Here is an 11,160-nt window from a genome sequence, read left to right on the forward strand (position 1 = left end):
GCTTACAATGACTTGTTTTGCTGAGGAGACATGCTGTAGCATTCTGTACTACTTGAAGTTTCCTAAGTGCTGAAGAATTTATGTCCAGGTATATAGCATTGCTGTAATCTAGCCAAGAAGTGATGAAGGCATGAATAATTAAGGCCAGGTCATCATCCATTGGGATAGGATGGAGTCTCCTAGCCAATTGGAGATGAGATAAAGCTTTACTTAGATGCTGTTGTGTGAAAGCGTAGCATCGGTGAGGAATCTGGCAGGCTCCCTATGTCTGGAGGGATAATTTCTGTTACAGTAGCACTTGAGCGCTACCCAAGATCTGATTTCAGAATATTTATTACTGGTTAAACAACAGGCAGAAAGAATCCAGTTTGACTCAGATGAGGGGTTTTGTTTGCAGAGTGGGCAACTAGAAAATAATCATTGTACTTATAGACTGAGCCGACTGGAATTGGAATCAATGAGACAACAGACATAAAAGCCCTATGATTCCATCTGTACTGTTGCTTTCCGAGTAGAACCAGATTTCAAGTCACACCATTTAGAGGCCATATCCAATGCCATTGAAGTTAATGGGCCTTGGATCAAACTGTGCTGTAAGGGTCTAACAATTAGGTGATAAAGGCCAAACTTAAAGGGCTAGGTTTTGCAGATAAAATAAGAGCATTCGTAAATGGGTCATTGCTCACTGGAGGAATGTTATAATTGTACTTGAACAAGACCTCTGTATATTGCCATCATGTTACAAACTTATGACATTTCATCGTCAAGCAATGATAAAGGTAAACTTTTTCAACCACCTTAAGTCCTAGAATGGTATTTATAAATAAAAATGCATGTTTAGAACAGACAATCACATACAGGGAAAGTCTCAAATAAACATCCTAGAAGTGTAATTTGCATATAAAATGGTTGCTATTAAAAAGTCATACTTACCAACAGTTATCACACAATGGTATCTGAATTACTGCAGTTATATGCTATTATAAAGAGAATGAAACACCAGTATCTTTGCTGTGTATGTACGAAATGTTCATTTTTTAATCATGACCTCCTGTTCGGTAGCACTGAAAAGCCAAAGTGGGTGGATGCCTTGATTAATTAGAAAGAACACTATACTTTGTCTTGTTGAGACCAGTCAGAGGTCAGGTTGTCTTGCCAGGAAAATGTCATGAGAGGAATATTTTATTTAACATTGTCAGCACACTAGGGAATGGTTTCACTCAAGTCACCTTTGTTTATTTTATTCATTAGGGCATGATCCTGCAAGGCTCCATTCACCTTCAGCTCTCACTAACTTCTGTAGAAGATGAAATTGCCAATGAAGTGGGCTGTAGCCCACAAAAGCTTATGCTCAAATAAATATGTTAGTCTCTAAGGTGCCACAAGTCCTGTTCTTTTTAAGTATTTTTAGGAGGCGCTCATTAATTTAGGACTGGCCTTTAGTATGATCATTTGTGTTTACATAATGGATTTGTATGCCAGCTTTAGAAATGGGGCAGGCCAATTCTTTGAGACAATGTGTTGGCATTCTGCTAACCCAGGAGCTCCAGACCTGCCTACTAGATGATGAATTAAGGACTGAGTTGAAGCTTCAACACTGAATTTCCTTGTTTTTATCCTCTTAAGCCAGATTCAACTTTATTTGAACATAGATTGTATATTTACTAGTAAAGATATTAATAGAGAAGGGTGAGCAATGATCCTGTAAAATCTTTCCTAGTAAGGGTTTAATTTGTTCTTGACTGCTGATTTTGATGTTAGTATCCTGGTGCTATTGAATTCAAACAATTTATTAGTTTCTGCAGTTTGTCTTTGTGGAAAGATTTACTGTACCACAGGTCTTCTGAGAAAAATAAAAACTTCTGATCCTTCAGGGATTTTTGTAATCAAGGAGTGAAAAATTGTCTTTCAAAGCTGAAATTAATGAGAAATCATCCTGTTATATATAGGGTAAAACACTCTATGCGCTTCAGTAAGGGACGAGAAAATCTGTAGTCTGCCTGCTGTTCTTCTGCGTCATCCGGAAGTTTCAACAGTGTAAACCCATGTGGATTTACAGACTGGAACCTGTTACACCTCAAGTGAAAAACACCTGTCACTACTATAGATAATATTGCATCAAATAATTTTCCATAATGTCAATGGATTCAAAGATAATCAAGATATTATTCATATCTTATTTACAATGGTGTTTCAGGACAGAATGGCTAAGTGTGACAAACTACACAGTAGCAACATCACATTTGTATTTGCCTAAGCATTTCTAATGTAGTATTCAGGCCCCTTGGAAATACATTTAGCTGATCAATTCTGCCTTAAAAGGAGACAAACTCTTCCCCATCTTTCATTTTAAGCCACTTTTTAAGATGCCGCAACTTCAGTGGCAGTCCCAGGAGGAATGTTGGTGGGTCAAGTTCTAGGTTCATTACTGGGAGAAGACCTGTGTGAAATTGATGGGTCTTGCATTGTACTCTGAAGGTGAAGTTCCACCTTGCGTTTCCATCCCTTTACAGAAAGTACAGGTCATTAGAAAAATCTGATTTATAAATTGTATAATTATCATTTGTATCTTACTGAAGGGAAGGCATGTAGTTGCACTGTTTATTTTCCACTGTATACATGTCTTCAAATTGAAATGCAACAAATTAAGCAAAGCTTTTACTGAGATTATTTTTATATTTACAATTAGACTGTGATGCTTATTCACATTCAAATGCATAGTCTGGACATTTCAATTCAAGGTTGAACAAAGCATAATGAAGCCTGGCTTAAATGATGAAGGCTTCTTTTGCATTTGTATATCACATTGGCTCAGCATAATTTGAGAGAGAGTGTGTTATAGGTGGTTTTATCTTGGTATACCATAGAGAATCACAAAGATGCCGTCATTTGCTGCCATCTTGACCTCTATAGCATATTGGAAAATAAAAATGCACCTGGGAGACAGCAGTGTCACTTTGTATAGTAAATATAGCCCTGAAGAATAGGTGTTGTTGAGATCTCATGACAGAACCATTATCTTTTTGGGTAGTGTGGACTAGATTCAGCTTCCTCCAAAATCTGAAATTCCACTCCTAAGGCATTCATGAGTCAGTGGGAAGTGATGAACACTGCTGGTTCAAAGTAGAGCTGTGTTAGTCTGTATTCGCAAAAAGAAAAGGAGGACTTGTGGCACCTTAGAGACTAACAAATTTATTTGAGCATAAGCTTTCGTGAGCTACAGCTCACTTCATCGATGCATTCAGTGGAAAATACAGTGGGGAGATTTATATACATAGAGAACATGAAACAATGGGTGTTACCATACACACTGTAACCAGAGTGATCACTTAAGATGAGCTATTACCAGCAGGAGAGTGGGGGGGGGTGGAGAGGGGGGCCAGACCTTTTGTACTGATAATCAAGGTGGACCATTTCCAGCAGTTGACAAGAACGTCTGAGAAACAGTGGGGGGTGGGGGGGAGATAAACATGGGGAAATAGTTGTACTTTGTGTAATGACCCATACACTCCCAGTCTCTATTCAAGCCTAGGTTAATTGTATCCAGTTTGCAAATTAATTCCAATTCAGCAGTCTCTCGTTGGAGTCCGTTTTTGAAGTTTTTTTTTGTTGAAGTATTGCCACTTTTAGATCTGTAATCGAGTGACCAGGGAGACTGAAGTGTTCTCCAACTGGTTTTTGAATGTTATAATTCTTGACGTCTGATTTGTGTCCATTTATTCTTTTACGTAGAGCCTGTCCAGTTTGACCAATATACATGGCAGAGGGGCATTGCTGGCACATGATGGCATATATCTGCTGGTTCAGAGTACTGCCCACATAACAGTCCCTGTCTCAGTCACTCTTGGTACCAAGACCCTAGAATGCAGGCTTCTCTAGCATGGCGGTATAGAAATATAACCACTTTGTTGGTGCATCTCAGACTCCTTTTTCCTGATCCTGCACCCCTCAAAGAACTTTATTTAGTGGGAGCAAGACATTTTTTAATCAAAGGAACAGTGGTCTGAGTGGATCTGAACCTTTAAGACAAAGTGTCCTTAGGTTTTATGGTGCTTTATATTTATTTCTTTTGGACTCCCCCCATCTCCCCTTTCAACAGGATTGGCAGTTTAAGGATATTCTGATATATATCTTTCAATACACAAGACACCTGTGGTCATACTAAGCCTGGATCACCTATCTTCATTTCCTTTATGACCTTTAACAATGTGAGATGAGACTATTCCTCCTCCCCCCACACCAGTCTCTTCATTCTGCTCTAGATTCAATTTCAAGTCCCAAAAGTGAAATCAACCTGCACATTAATCAGTTCTGCTTCCCAGCCTCCTCACTTCTATATCTTCTTGTAGCTCTTGGCTGTCTAATACAATGCAGATTTAAAAACAAGGGCCTGTTACTGTTTCAGAATACATTCTGTTCTGAATACAATGGAATAAGCTTGTTTAGATGAAAAGGACCATTTCTGTTTTGCTGAAGCTAAATAGCTTATCTACCTTTAAGAGGATTGATTTCAGGTTTTATGCTGCTATGGTACATAGAACTGATATAGCATATAAGTAACCCAATCAATCTATCTGTGCGCTATTAGCAGAAAATTGATTGTCCCTTAGTAACTCTTCAGTGTACAAAAAAATAGGCTCCATGGATCACAAAAATCAGAAGCTGCATTACCAAAAGAAATATGTATACAAAAAGGAATACAATGTACTCAAAGAACATAACATCTAGCTCTATGATTGAAGGGGAAAATATTCCATACCAAACAGCTCCTGAGATTGTACAATTGCAGCTGGTGTGGTATTGTCCTGGAATTCTGTCCTGGTATTATTTAAAAATAAAATTTGGAGAGACAGTCTTAATCTTGAAAGTGTGGTTAGTTTAAAATAAACACCTGTAAGTATAATGCAGAAAGTGTTTTGAGTAGTGGGGAAATGCACTTGCTTTGCATGCCTAGATAATTTAATGCAGATTGACTAATCTTTGTCATAATTTAATAACAGATGTTCACCATAGAATTTCTTAAACATAAGGGTCTTAGCATAAGTCATTACCTAGAACTGATAAAAATTTGAAAGCCTAATTAAATGTTTTTCTTTCATAAATTTGAAACAGTTTATAAGACCTTGAATTGTCAGTTATTTTTCTGCTGTAGCTAGGTTCTATAAAATTCACACACACCCTATTAAAAAAAATGGTTTAATACAGGTGAGTTTTCTTCTCTGGAGAAAGAAGTGTAGGTGCATAATTGAACAATTTCTGGGTACCCTGGCTGCTTATAATTTTTAGTTGCCTTAGTTCAATGTTTGACTCTTGCTTGTGACCTTAGTCAAAAAAACTGAGGTTGACAGAATTAAAACTAGGTCCTATGTATTAGAAATGGACCAGGAAGTAGCTTTAGCAGTGAAATTTGAAAGAGAAGGAGAGGACAAGAATGCCTCACATCAGTCAATACTGATTCCTTCAGCTGAGAAAGGAGTGTTATTGACTGGAATCAGAGTGAGACATGTTCATTCTCCTTCAACACCATATTAAGGAAGACTTTTTATGGGTAAAAGAATGACAATTGTGAGTGGGTTGTTAGAATAGCTTTAATTGGGATTTAGATACCTAACTGCCACTTTAGACTTCTGCTACACACACCTTCTCTGGCATTTTTGACTGGCTAGGGAAGGTGGCTCTCTAATCAGTGTGCTGGTTTTTGAGAATGGAGCCTAACTCAGGGCTGTGGCTTTCACTAGGCAGCAGAGGACCAAAATGTTAGGTTTTGCACAGCTGAGGCTAAAGCCAGCTGTACACTACAGAGTTAAGTTGTCTTAAGTTAGGTTGACGATCATAAACTACTGTAATTACATCGCTGCTGCATGTTCACACAACACTCCTTGTGTTGGCAGAGTGTGTCCACAGTTGATGCTCTAGCACCAACAGGGAGAGCAGTGCACTGTGGGTAGCTATCACATTGTCAAATTGCCGCCTTCTGCACTAGGAGTTCTGGGAATGGATCACAGTGCATCATGGGAGCAGGCTCACTGCCCCATGATGCAGTTTTCTCCATCCCATCATTCCATGGGCTTCTGACTACATTTCACACCATTTCTCAACTGTTCTTGTAAACTTTGCACCTACCATCTCTGCCTGAAAGCATGCCTCCTGTACTGCTCACCAGTCTTGTGGTGAGTGTTATAAACATAAGACGGCTGATCTTGTAGTATTTCATGAGCTGCAAATCTAAACAGGAACCCATGCTGCCTGCCCTGCTGTGTGCCAAGGAAAGGAACCATTCAAGACTGACGTTAGCATTCACAGAGCAGCTGCACATGGTGGATCGTTGCTATTGGGCTCAGGAAACAAGCACTGAGTGGGTAGGATCAGATTGTGATGCAGGTATGGGATGACGAGCAGTGGCTGCAGAACTTTTGGACGTGCAAAGCCACTTTCCTGGAACTCTGGGCAAAGCTTGCCCCTCCTCTGTGGCACAAAGACCTCAAAATGAGAGATGCCCTCATGGTGGAAAAGCATGTGGCAATCGCTGTCTGCAAGCTGGCAACTCCAGAACAGTCAGTCACAAATCAGTTTGGAATTGGGAAGTCCACTGTGGGGGTTGTGGTGATGCAAGTATGCAGGGCCATTAATCGCCTCCTGCTATGAAGGATTGTGACTCTGGGCAGCATGTGGGAAACAGAAGATGGCTTTGTGGCAATGGGATTCCTTAGCTACGGCAGGGCATGAGATGGCACACATATTCCAATTTTGGCCCCAGACCATCTTGTGATGGAGTACATCAACAGAAAGGGCTACTTCTCTACGGTATTGCAGCCACTGATGTCAATGTCAGGGAAGGTGCATGATGCATGCATCTTCAGGAACACTGGCCTGAAAAGAAAGCTTCAGGCAGGGACTTTCTTTGCAGACAGGAAGATTCTAGTAGGGGATGTGGAAATTCCCATAATGATCCTGGGATACCCAGCCTACCCCTTACTCAAGTGGCTCATGAAGCCTTGCGCCAGAAACCTTGACAGCAGCAAGGAATGCTTCAACAACAGGTTCAGCAGGTACAGAATAACCATTCAATGTGCATTTGGCAGATTAAAGGGTCGCTGGCACTTCCTTTTGGCAAGTTAAACCTCAGTGAGGAAAATATTCCCATGGTCATAGCAGCCTGCTGTGTTCTGCATAGCATTTGTGAAGCCAAGGAAGAAAGTTTCCCCAGGAGTGGGGGTCAGGTGAGGTGGATCGCCTGGTGGCTGATTTTGAGCAGCCAGACACCAGGGCTATTAGAGGCGCTCAATGGGGAGCTATTAGAATCAAGGATGCTTGGAAGCAGCATTTTGACAATGAGCCCCAGTAATGTGTCTTTCTGTAATGCATTGCTGCCATGAATGACTCTTGTAATGATTGCTGCCCGAGTGTAAATTATAGTCTGCAAATGTGCCGATTGCCACAGCATATGAATTTCTGCAGCAACCAGTGTGTGTAGGATACATATAAAGAGTTATTGTATTTCTAACACTTTCTAACACATTTTGTTTAACAGCAATGCACAGATTTCTATTTCTTACAAGGTCATTATTGGGCATGTCCGTAGGGGTGTAGAGCAAGGGGTACTGTGATGGGCCAGGAACATGCAAAGAATGTATGTGGAGAGTTTGGGGAGGGCATGGAACGCAGTTCTGTATAGGCTGCAGGGGTGTGGACCTGTTTCCGCTGCAGCACAATCAGGGACCTGAGCATCTCTGTTTCATCCTCCATGAGCTTTATTATCCCTCCTGCCCGTCTCCTCTCTTGGCTATCCATGTTTAATTTGTTGTCTCCACGCAGTATGCTTGCTAGCTGCATGCTCAGATGATTGCAGCACTTCTCAAAACATGTCCTCCTTACTCCTCCTCGTTCGTCTCTTTATCTGAAAGAGGCGCTTCACCAGTATGTAGGAGCTGGCCCTCAAGGGCACATCTGCAGGAGCAAAAGAAACAATACACAGAGTCAGTATTGTGAGTGCACTCACAGTGTTGAATCATAAAAGTTACATATCCCTCTTTCTCACTTTACCCTTGGCAAGCATGCAGCACGGTGAGAGCACAAAACATGGTGAGTTCAGCTCAGGGGAGGAAGGGGTAAGATGGGAGAATGGGTCTGGGTGGTTACAGAAGAGAATCAGTACAAGCGCCGAAGGACATATTTTGAATGCTGGCACTGTTTTCCACAGGCAGGGGTGATTGAAACTGATATCTCACTACTGAGGGTAACTGAGAATGCAAGGGTGCATCTCCTGTGTGCATGTGGTTTCAGACTGGGTCTGTATGCTGCTTGCCTGTGAACTGCTTTGGTTCCTGCAGACATAACTGCTGATTGGCATGGCAAAGTTTTCTACAACAGGGGAAGAAATGAAGCAGTTCTGCCAAGCAACCTTCAGCAGAGGATTGCAGAGTGTCTTCAGGAAAGGTTCCTATAGTTCTCTATGGAGGATTCCTGGGAAATCCCAGTGTGCATTAACTAACTTTTCTTCAGGGTCTCCAATGCATAGCTGCACAGGGGAATAAGAAGCAGATGCAAACAGTACCTAGTGTTGTTAATTTCTCTCCCTTCTCCCATGTGCACTATATAATAAAATGAAGGACACCTCTACCTCATATAACTATGCAATATCAAAGCAAAATCAATACTTACTGGAGGTTCCCTTTCCTTCTTCATGCACACCTGAGCTAGGACTGGCTAGATGACTCCGAAGTCCAAAAGTGGTCCTGGTGCATGACCGGACGACCCTGTCGCCTGTCCCAAGACCTCCTTGTCCACCACTTTGTCCTCAGGATTGACTATGCTGGCTGCTGCCTCCAGTTCTCTGGAAATGTCCATGGGGCTTTTGGTGGTGGATGTGGGGTTGCTTGTAGAAGTGGAATGTTTTTGGTGCTACACCAGAGCGACGGTTGGCCTCCCTTGCCTTCTGGTAGACCTGTCTCAGCTCCTTGATCTTAGCAGGCACTGCTGCACGTCCCTTTCATGCCCCTTCTCCTCCATGCCATGAGCAATCTGCTCGTAGGTGTCAAAGTCCCTAGGGCTGGCTCAGAGCTACAGCAGAGCTGTACAGCCACCTCTCCCACAGACCCAACAACTCTGGGGTATGCCAGCCGGGCAAATGTTTGCTGCAGAAAGCCAGCATGGTCAACTGAGAAGATGTTATATGAACTTTCCATGCCAAGCACACAGGAAGTGGAATTTCAAAAATTCCCAGGGCTTTAAAGGCGGAGTACACTGCCTGTGTACCTGGCAGCAGGTCAGTGGTATTGAAACTGCTGACCAGAGCAGTCATAATAGGCATTGTGGGACACCTCCTGGAGGACACTTAGGGTGACATAAGGAAGCACAGTGTCTACTGACCCTATGTTGTTCTAACTTCATTGGAAAAAGCTGTGTGCAGCTTGGCGAGCTGGTTTTCTTATGTCAGTGTAGTAGGAGCATTAAATCAGCAGGAGGAGCACTGCAGTGTGTACACCTCCACAACTAAGTTTTGTTGAAAAAACTGTATTGTAGACAAGGTCTTAGTCCCCTTCATGAAACTAACCCATAGCGAATATGCCACTACAGCTATGCTGGGATGGTGATATGAACAGTTAATGCCTTCATGCCTTTCCCTGTTCTCAAGGGGAATTACACCAGTGATAATTTAGCCCACTGACACAAACAATACAAGGTGGAAATGAACCACTTCTAACACCATATAGTATATGTTAAGACAATGTAGTAATCATGTTTGCTCTCCTGAGTCAGATGAAAAGACATAATAGAGAAATGTGAGGAACTGGATAGGTGGAGGTGGTAGAAGCCCCATTTTAAAATTTTATTGCAAAATAGGGTCCTTAACTCATGCTAATAAATAGCACACAAACTGTACCAAAGTAGGGCTCTGTTGAATGGCTCTCTAACAGTCATCAACCTTTCAATCTTCCTGCTCTTTTTCGAGTCATGTAGATGGAAGTAATTTAAGCTCCAAGAGGGTCCTCTATATGGGCTTGATTTGCAAGTAGTGAATTGTAAAAATCACCAAGTTTTTTGTGTTTGGAAAACTCCAATTACACCAAACCCCACTGGTATGTTATAATCTGTTGTCTTAAGCAACAGACTATGCACCAAAAACTATTATTGACAGTGAATCTAAAATCACGACTATAATACAACCAGTTGTGCCAGAGAGCGCCATGATTTTTTAAAAATACACCCCCTCGCCGCCCCAAAAAAGAAAGAAAATAACCCACTGCTGCTGTAGTATTGGCTGTTGAGGCCTAATATTTCTAAGGAATAATATGAAGCCACAGAAAGTCAATGGAGGTTTCTGTTTTTCAGTCATATTTACATTTTATCTGAGTAAAACTCATCATTCTGAAAAATCACATTGTATGCCAAACTAAATGTTACCATAGCAATAGTTATAAACAGACACTCTAGAGCCTACACATTTAACTATAAAGTAAGTAGGGATTTGTTTAATTAGAGGGATGAAATGCAGAACAAAATGTACTGCCATCTCGATTATTTGGTTCATCTGGTTTAGCTGGACAATTCTAATTTAACTGAATTATGATGATACAAAACAGAGCCATTGGAAAAATAAATGCTAACTACTCACTTATAGTTCACATAACCATAGCTGAAAAGTTGCTAGCCATAAAGGTGATGTATAAACAAAAAAGTTTTTATGTTTGAAAGTTGGAAGCTACTGTACTGCTACCAGTTCTCTGCTTATTAAAAATTCAGCTGTAGTTTACTAATCCATATTGTCTTGCCAAAATTTTAAACTTTACATAAAATAAAGTCTGATAAAAGCTAAAAGGAATAATTTGGTCTCCATCCTAGATGAGTGCTGTGTCCATCTGGAACATATGCTGTCAAGTGTACTGAATTGTGTCAGTTTTCTGATGTGGGCTATTAGCCACTAATTCAAATGAACAAACTGATTTTGCTCAGGCACATGAATTTATATTTGAATCTTGATTCAAAAGGTCATTTCTGTAATATTTCAGCTGCAGTTCTCCAGTACTACTATTCTCTACACCCAACCCTTGTTATTATGGTTAGGGTTTGTTTTTGTGCTATTTTCAGCAGCATAAGCCATCTAAAGATTAATTTCAGAGTAGCAGCCGTGTTAGTCTGTATCCGCAAAAAGAAAAGGAG

This window comes from Dermochelys coriacea, chromosome 1, assembly GCF_009764565.3.
Source record: "Dermochelys coriacea isolate rDerCor1 chromosome 1, rDerCor1.pri.v4, whole genome shotgun sequence".
NCBI lineage: Eukaryota > Metazoa > Chordata > Testudines > Dermochelyidae > Dermochelys > Dermochelys coriacea.